We start from the raw sequence: 10,288 nt of genomic DNA, 5'->3' as shown, positions 1-10,288 counted from the left end.
GTTCTCTGCGTCTCGCTTCGCCAGTAGTTTCGCTCTAATTTCTTCACGCACTCTCTGATTTTGTTCAGAGACAGAGGATCCTGCAGGCTTGTGTCCTGGTGTGGCATGTTAAAAACGCCACTGCAGTGCAGCTGTCTGTCAGGACTGCATACTTGATGCCAACATTCCTGAGCCAGCGACGAAGCCTGCGCGCATATACAGGCTACGCATGTTTCCATCAAAATAGCTCAGCATTTCAATCAAATGCAGCGTACGCCATTGTGCGTTTTAGCACCGATTAACTGTACTGTACTTTAACCTGCAGGTGTTTGAACTTCGTCCTGCGGCAATCCCTGCTAAACTTCCAGTCCTGTATTCATTTTGCACTCTAAAGACTTGGAAATGTGACCCTGGAGGAACTTGCTTTTGTTCTTTACTGTATTTTCTTGGATTTGGCCCAGAAATAAAGGAGATTACAGCCTTCAGCCCACTCGAGATCAGTGACAGCAGCTTTATAACTCAGCTTAACAAAACAGAATTGACTTGTCGACCACCCCACACACACCCGTCATAATACACTGTGTATATTATGCTACCTATGATGGTTCCACGGGAGCATGCTTGAACTGGAAATATGGGTGTGCCACAATTTGGCACAAACACATATATATATATATGTACACACACACACACACACACACACACACACACACACACACACACACACACACACACACACACACACACACACATATATATATATGAAACCTCAGTGTGTGTTAGGATTTCTTTTAATGTGACATTTATTGCCACTCCCATCCACTTTCACCTTCAGGCAGTTTGAGTCCTCTTATTAAAATGTTGTAACTACACCCATTGCAGGCTTGACTGAACATGTTTTAAATATGAGAATCGCTCGGGTTACATATGGTCATATTTGAAAGCCAAAATATACGAGGAAAACATGTTTCTAATGTATGCAGCAATTTTATTTAATATTACACAAAAGTCATATTGACTCTTGCACTTTATTTCACAATTATTAGAGATTTCTTTTAAAGTCTTTATGGTTTTCTAAATTGCCTCTGCTTTTTCATCTTATGGCTTTCTCTTAAATTACAGCAAAGTCTTTTTTTTTTCTTTTAAGAAATCATCTTACCTTTTGCATTTTAAGATAACCATTATCAAAGATTTTTTTCTATGTATATTTTATAAGATGGTGTGATCATAATATTAAGGGTGGCTTTTAAACTCTTACCTACATCAGGATGAGTCACCCCCAAGAAAATGCTTGCAATTTCAGATTTTTTAATAATGAGAAAAGTTTTTTTAGAAACATATTCAAATGACTGCTGATCATCCAATTGGGAGCTGACTGATTGCCTGTCATGTGCTGACCTTTAAAAGTGCAATATAAATCCATGGATGTCTCAGCTGCAAGAGGAGCAACTGTCATTCTTGGCTCTTCCTGTACAGTGAATGTGAGCCGAGCCCTCCGCCATATCCCTCGTATTAAAACCTCACAATATGCCCAACAACTGCACAGCGGAGGACAGAGAATGCACGGTATGTGCTTACAGCATCACAACTCCTGTCTCCCTTCACATGGACTAATATGGCCAAGCCAAAATGGGATCGGACAATAAACACATGCATCACATTACTACTGTTGGATTAACGTTTTCGTGCTTTCTTTCTTTTTATTCCTTTGAAACGAAACAGCTTAATAAGAAATAAATTAGCTGGTTTGTTTTTGTGTAACTGGTATAAATTGTGTTTATTTGTGCTTGTTTCTTGTCTTGAATAATCTGAGCTCTTGTGAAATTTGCAACACAAGAAATACAAACAAATCTAAGTTACCCTCTATATTTAGTCATCTTCAAGCAGGTGCTTTTCACACCCACCAGAGGGCAATGGTCAGCTGCAGTTGGATATCTTTTTTCCTCATTTGTGCATTTACATAGTGTAGCTTTGTACTGCAGAACCATCAGAGTTTGTGTGCTTTCTACGTAGTTTTATATAGTGTATAATCCCCCCCCCCCCACACACACACACACACACAAACACGAGTGTAATGGGCAGTGGGTTGACATTTTATGCAGTAAATCCACACTTTAATTTAGTGCTACTAATTTTTTAAAGCAAGACCTTTTCTTTCTTTCTTTTTTAAATCTGGGTGGTTTTTTAACTAGACACGTAAAGTTCATTTTAAATCACTGGTTATTTTCATTGTAAATTAAAAGCTTGACTTGACTGAACTGGTGCAAGGACAATTATGTTTTTAAAACCTGCTTAATGCAAATTCTCTTTGACTTTCTATATAGTCTTTAAAACATGAAGCAGGCACTCTGCATTATAATTCATTTGATGTCAGCTTTACAAAGCCTGCCCTTGAAAAAATACAATCAATAATTTTTTCTTTGGCTTTATTGTTTTGTCTCAAGTTTGGCTGTGTTACAAGCTTGGCTTGTTGACTGTGCACAGCATTTATCTGATCTGACACAGTTTCATTAGGCATTAGTAATCATTTCCATAGCACACAACATTAGAGTACTCCTGTTTGTAAAACAGCAGATGAGGCTAATGCCGTCCTCTAGGGAGAAATTCAATATAATTCGTTAATTAAATGGAATAATTTAATTACAGTAACTAAGAAAGCATTCATCAATATAATTGTTTCTGGAGCCACCATTATAATTGAGGTTTAAGTGAAAACAAGTCCGTTTCTAATGTTGGTAATGTGCTGACATAGTTCTCCCACCCTCCATTTGTTCCTCTCTCTGATCTTCCACCATGCCATTTCTCCACAGTGTTTCTGTTTGATAGCCAGCCATACCACATCAGCAAGACCAAAACATTTATTACAGCCATTTAATTTAACCTCTCTACAGGCACGGACAAGAAGACAGAGATGATAGCACAGCCGCACTGAAAGACTCTCGCTGTTCAGTTTCTAATCTGATCCTCTCTGTTGCCCTTTCATAAAGACACCAGAGTATTACCTTGACTCCAAACATACCTCTGCCATTTAAACTGTCTTAGATTTCACCACAAAGACGGCCAAATAGAGTCCAATTCATTCTTCAGGGCCCAAATAATAAAACATAATTTTCGCCTAATCTGCCTAAAGAATGTCCTCTGTTTGAAGTTGACAGTGCTCTATCTTCTGAGAGGAATAATTGCCTTTTGAGTACAGCAGGAGAGGCCACTGAGGTAAGCCTGTCGAGGGTCTGCACCTTACAGGTGTGCCCTTGGACAGACAACCTCCTCGTTGTTCTTGGGAGAGTGAGGGAGAAAGGGAGAGGGCGAAGCCAGACTGAAAGAATTCATCTGCCAGTTGAAACGTTACGAGGCAGTGGCGGCGGCACAGCAGCAGCAGCAGCGCTCTGTGTTCTCATATCACCGTGTGGCTAAAGTGAAGTGAACAAAGAGACAGTGATCTCCAGTAATTCCTCCTGCCTGGGTACAGCCGACCACTTCTTGTCATTAAAGTTTTATCATGTTGCTTTTTATCACGACCGCTTCGTGAAATTGACCTGGTTGTAATCTGTTTAATTTCGATGACTGCACAGTGACAAAGTTACTGACAGTTATTGTCTAGAAATGTAAACGACACTCCTCTCCGTATAGTGCAGGCTTTGTGTGCTTCCACAGGCAAATTTCAATCCGTCAGCCTCGTCTGGCCACAGTGATTCAGCGCAGCCATTGATTTGTAAGTTAAACATTAATTTCCCAATCATTTCGCTCAAAGTGTGTGCTATTTATCAGTTATGCGAGATAGTTATTTTGTAGCTATCTTTCTAAGACAAACTCAGTCTCTGCTTCATTTGTCAAACTTCTTCCTGGATTTTTAATGGGGGCCTATTAATTGAGCAGAGAAATCTGTCCCTTTCTGAACATGGCACTGAAAGCTGCTGAACAGCTGTCCCAGCTCTGGAGAATCATATGGAAGAATGCATTATCGGCCTTGTTTGAATATTCCCTTAGATTTGGAATAATCAGGCAGCTATTCAGCAATGAGATGGCCATGCACAGATGCCAAAGCACAGCTGAGGGAAGCACAATGGTGTAATGCCGATGAAACACACACTGACACACACACACACACACAACCAACGCCATGGAAAACGTGAATAATGCAGGTGCGCTTTATTTCTGTACGATGTGCTTATCATACATAACAGCAGGACACTTTCTTTCAGCCCTTTTATCTCCTTTTTTTCTCCTCTCTTTCGTCGTGCCTTGTTCAAGGTGATCCTAGCTTTGCATATGGCTGATTAATCTTATTGCACAGTAGCTAACATTGATCACAGAAATGATTAGAAATGCATTAGTCAGCAGACTGTTTGGAGTGGTTGGGTTTAAGTGCTAGTGCCAAGCCATTTTCCATAGGTGTCCATGTTTTTAATTTTGTTATATAGAATTTTGCAAATGGATGCATGCATGCGGCCCAAATACAGCATCAAAGCTTTAATGCTTACAGACATAATTTAATCTCCTAGATGGTAGGACTGATGGGCTGTGTAGAGAAGGCATCCCTGCTAAATTCATTATGCTAAAAGTTGCTAGATCTCACTAGCTGATGAGAGAAACAGAGTAGCAGCGCGTATGTTTGTATTTTTTGCTGTGCAAGAAACTGGCACTGCATTGTCGAAGAAAGCTTTCCCTCTATCACTTTTGTGTTTGTGTGTGTCACGGATTTATTTTAAACTTAAATCTAAGTTTAAAGAAGAACAAGCACATTTTAAAAGTGTTCACATTTATTAATTGCACAAAACAGACTGAAGAACACACTGAGGTGCTTCGGTGCTGTGTCTCTTATGGTATGTGGATTATAATTTACAACGGCTCTGCAAAAGTACAACACCTCCAGAGTTCTTGGACCTAAACAACAATAGCATGTTACTCTTTATGACTTTGAAGCCAGCTGTCACGATGATGACATTTAATTTCCCTTTTGACAATACATTTTCACTCTTGTGTATAAAGGCGTCACCGGGCTGACATATTTTATTGAAAAAACTACAGATGTGAAGCATTTTGTTCCAAATTTTCGAACTTTGCCAAGCCACCCAGTGGGCCGTGTTGATCTGGCTCCCAGGCTGCATGTTAATTACGTAAATGATACCGACTTCTGTACAAAAGCTTCAACTTCTATAGTCTCTAATTTGGTATTTATACCCCATTTCAAATGTTTAGTACTGTTTGTGCTAGCATTAGTAAATATCAAACATGGATCACAGCATAGTTAGACGGTTACACAGCATTTATTCTCATCAATAAATTGTCTGTGTGGGGCACTTTGGTTGCTTTGGCCATGTGTTTAGGATTGTCAGTGGCTGAATGATGAAATGTCATACAGTGAGTTTTGATGCATTTGGCTGAAGGTTAGCACACAGGCTTTACTTTACACACTTTAACGTGCAAGTGGGAAAGTCCTTTTGCTTTAAAACAGTGCTGTTCTTTAAACACTTCAAAATAAAAGTTAAAGTTGAAGCTGAGGATCTTGCCTCTATCCCAACATGTTTTTTTTTTCAAAACCATTTGTCATTTGTCTCCTGACCTCGCTGACAGCTCCTCCTCCTTCTCGCTCATGCCTCAGATGCCGCCTTTAATCATTAAACAAAGTCCTTCTTCATCCACAACACTTCCTTTCGTCTTGTGATTTCAGAGATACTGGGGGGTTTAATCTAAATGCCTTTGTACCTTTTACTGTGCTTTATTATGCTGTATTATTATAGAACGTCCATACCCAAACCCAAGGTGGAGTTGCACAAGGTTAGTTTTAAAGGTGATATGTACTGGACAGAGATGAGATGACAAGGAGAGGGTAATGTTTGCAGGTGCAAATAAAATCACGGCTAATAAGTTGCAAAACAGGGCATGAAAGAAGAGAAGTGACTGATATGAATTGAATGACAAATTGTCAACACAGCTTAAGTAAATTGGGTTGTACAATAAAATGGGCTCGATTACTTAGCAAAGGACACTGTTACAATTAACAAATAGCTTCCTTCCAGCAGCATAAGTGCAAGCCATAAGAGTCCCACCAAGACAACTCTTGCCACATGTTCAACACTCCCCATTAAAAACCTGGGGAAATTAATGAGCTTCCATTGGCACCCTCACAACAAAGGGATCTATAAAGCAGCCTTAATGTTCTCAGGGAAACTTTACTCTTCAGTAGTTCCCAATCAACCGGTAGCAGCAGATTTTGTTTTATTTCCCTTGTAACCTACAACAGGAGCTAAAAACGCTACTCAATGCAACTTTACATAAATGTTTTCCCTGATTGAAATTGCTTACAGCTCGCTCTTAATTAACAATTTGTCAATAATTAACCATGTTGGGTTATCAAAAATATAATTGTGTATGAATGCACGCTTTATGTTTAACTAACAGCTGAGCAGCGTGTTTTCAAAAATCTATAAGTCTGCAAACTATTGCCAATTATAGCGACAGTCATTAGTTATTTGCTCTTACCTCTATCATCTGAATTACCTAAATAAATAAATTAAATAATCACCCCCACCCACCCACCCTCCCACCCACACACACACACACACACACACACACACACACACACACACACATAATGTAAATGAAGAACAAAATCTTCTCATGTTGTGAGCATTGATTTGTACTTTCTACCTGCTTGTACACAATTAAGAACACTTAGGAATCAAAGAGCGCAGAGGTTTGCAGAAAGGTATTAATTAGAACTTTATTTATGCAGATGCTTTGCAAATTTGCATAAAAAGCAATTCCACAGATGGGTTTATGGCAGTAATGACTGTTCCAGTCTGCAATAAAACATCTGCTTAATCACAACAGAGACAGTCAGTGGCTGCTGTGAAAACAGGCTGTCCAAGTACATCTCAAAGAAAGTAGTGAGGAGAAGAGCTCGTGTGGACAGGTCAGGGGGGAAAAATAGTAAAGCGATTTTAGAAAAAAAAATTGTGAAAGTTAGTTAAAAGAGACACACTTCTCCTAAACATTTCCCGGTGCTGCTTTGAGTGCTCTGATGTCGAGAAAAATACCCTTATCGTGTTGGCAGAACAATCCACTTACTATGTTTAAGAGAAGAGAGAATTTTGTTCCAAGTCAAGCCAAGTCTTTGTCTATGTGTGCCAACTATTTTGAAAATATTCCACTTTGTGTCTTTTTTAATCTGGGAGAGCCACACACAGATACAAGCCTTTGCACAAACACCCACACACACATAGCAGTGTGGCTACAAGGTCACTCCAAGTATTGATAAATCACCCAGCTGTGATTCCCTCCTGACAGCTCAAACTAACATCAAGCTGGATGGGGGAGAACAAAAGACCATCAAGCAGCCCTTTTCCTGACACTTTTATTCAATCACGGCCAGATTGCTTACGACAGCACCAGCAGCTGTTTCGTCTTCATCTTTCCCCATTTGATAAAGCGTGTCAAGTCATATTTCTGTAAGTACTTCACCTCACCCCATACTGTGCAGATCCACAGCGATTCGGCATATGCACATTCCACATGAGGGAATCGTCAAATGGGTCAGGGAGTAATGACACCCCTCTGAAGGTCGCAGCACACTGGCGTGGGGGTGGGAGCAGGTAGGTGGGTGGAGGGTGCGCATGTAAGGGGGTGACGACAAAGCAACAAGCTGAAGGTCAAAGATAAGAACAGCCGCAGAGATATCTAAGATAGCCAGCAGAAATTAAACAATGAAGGAAAGGCAGTAGGGCTTTGATTGTGTGATTGTGTTTAAGAGAGGAGGGGGGGCGTTTGTTGGGATTGTTATTTTGGGATCACCATCCCATTTGGAGCTCTTCTGTTGACCTTTTTCCTCATAGGATGGAGGTTGGTGATAGGACAGCGAAATATTGCAGATGTCTATTGTTTGTTTTTGATCAGACATCAGGGCAAACAGAAACGACATTTCCATTTAGCAACAGCCTTTTAATGTTTACATTTAAATTGCCCTCACAGGCTCTGTTTACTTGTGCAAGTTTCCGAATAATTATTACAGGTGCTTCAGTTTATTGTAAGTAGAGTGAGTGTCATATTTAAAAATAGTGATTACATTCACTGAGAAACTATTCGACACCCAGAGACATTTCGTTAACACCAACTTGAGGGTCATATTTATTGTTTAATTTCTTGAATACAATTTCATGTGTTTCATGGAAATCTGTTGTTATTCAGCTGTTTAAGCGTGGGCGGTTATTATATGGAATACACGCTGGAGTGCCCCAGAGGATTATCTAAAAGCATTAACAATTTAAAGTTGTCCAGCTATTTAATTTATGCTCAACTACTATCAAACATATTATATTTTCATTTTTAAATCTGTACCATACATGTTGCAAATTAGGAAATGCGAGCATGCTAATATGAGAAACAAAGATGGTGCTAACCATTAATTAACATTTAAGATGAATTTATTCGTTAGCATTTAGCATGGTGATGTTGCATGTTGTGCAGAGCTAAATGTTAATAACTGTTGAGCAGGAGGTATGTATTTTAGCTATTCTTTTTTCATTAATGTATCTTACTATAATGATCAACACTATAAACATACATTGTTGAATTTAGGTGTACATTACATGTGTGTTGTTGACATTAACGTATACGTTGTGAGTATGTTGTTGACTATGTGTATATGTTACATGTACGTTGTTGTTTCTAAAGATGTTTACACCATGGAAGAAAAGCTGGCTATGGTTTCTGTAGAAAAAATTACAACTGACTTTTTTATAACTTCATCCAAATGTTTTCTTCTGCTTATGTCATGAATCGCTGTGTGGCAGGCAAGCAGGAGTGGTGGACCCAAAATGCAGAACTCAGACACGGAAGTGAAACTTAAGGCGCAGCTTTATTGCTGGGAAAAACCTCGTACAAACTAAACTCACCAAAAGAAAACCAAAAGTCAGAACAGAGGAACCAAGGACTGAAACACTGGAAAGAAACACTAAACTGGAGCAGGAGACCAAACACTAGGAACATAGAAGCAGAACTCACAGCTAGTTGAGGGTACGACACGACACTGACACAGAGAAACACAGGGCTTAAATACACAGATGGCAGTAATCAAGGGATGAGAGACAGGAGGGGAACACACCTGGGAGAAATCACAGCTGACGAGACAGGGGAAACGTAAACTGAGCACACTCACATACGACACAGACCTTCACAATAAAACAGGAAGCTCAGACACATGGAACCAGACAAGATATTGAACTAAACAGACAGATTCACAAACAGATGGGGTGACACCATAGACAGAGACACAGACTCAAAGGCAGACCAAATATAACACACAGAACTCAAACAATAATAATCATCATCATAAACTAGAAAATGATAACTAAAAGCGCTGGGTCACCGACCCAGGACCATGACAGTACCCCCCCCCTCAAGGGCTGGCTCCAGACAGCCCAGCAGAAACACAAAAACGGACCAAAACCAAAAAAGAAAAGCACCCGACCAGGGCGGGCGGAGGGGGCCCAGGACGGAGGGACAGAGTCCAAAAAGGCCCAGATGGCCAAGTTCAGGGGGCCAACAGCACAGGAGGCCAAAACAGTTCAGTTCCGGAGGCCGACCATGCGAATGGCAGCGGCAGTGGGGCAGGTCCGGAGGCCGGCCACGCAGTAGGCAGTGGCGTGGAAACAGTTCCGGGGGCCGACCGTGCGGACGGCAACGGCGGCGCGGGTGCAGTTCCGGGGGCCGACCGTGCGGACGGCAACGGTGGCGCGGGTGCAGGTCCGGGGGCCGACCACACGGAAGGCAGTGGCGGCGCGGGTGCAGGTCCGGGGGCCGACCACACGGAAGGCAGTGGCGGCGTGTAGGAGGTTGTCCACGCAGAAGGCGGGGGTGGCAACAGAAGTCCGGAGGGCGGCCACGGTGGTGACGATGCCCAACAAGAGGCCTGACAAACGCTCGATGATGTTGAGGCGGTAGTTTGGGACCTGAAGGTGGCGTGATCCCTGCGGCACCAGGCGAGGCGGAGGGTGGACCAGACGAGGCAGAGGCCGAGGCCGAGGCTGGGCCAAACGAAACTGGTGACGCTGAAGAGGAGGCCACTGCAGGCGATGCTGGAGCTGATGCGGGAGCTGGACCAGGCGAGGCAGATGAGGATGAAGCTGAAGCAGAGGCTGGACCAGGAGATGCCGAAGAGGATGCTGAAGCTGGACCAGGCGACGGCGTAGGTGGACCTAAAGCTGGACCCGGCAACGGCGTGGGTGGAGACACAGAGGCTGCCGCTGGCGTGGGTGGAGACACAGAGGCTGCCGCTGGCGTGGGTGGAGACAGAGGCTGCCGCTGGCGT

Source organism: Mchenga conophoros, linkage group LG16, assembly GCF_057382185.1.
Source record: "Mchenga conophoros isolate Kocher_MC1m ecotype Shallow Benthic linkage group LG16, M_conophoros_male_GT1.1, whole genome shotgun sequence".
In the NCBI taxonomy this organism is placed as follows: Eukaryota; Metazoa; Chordata; class Actinopteri; order Cichliformes; family Cichlidae; genus Mchenga; species Mchenga conophoros.
This window is presented reverse-complemented; position numbering follows the sequence as displayed.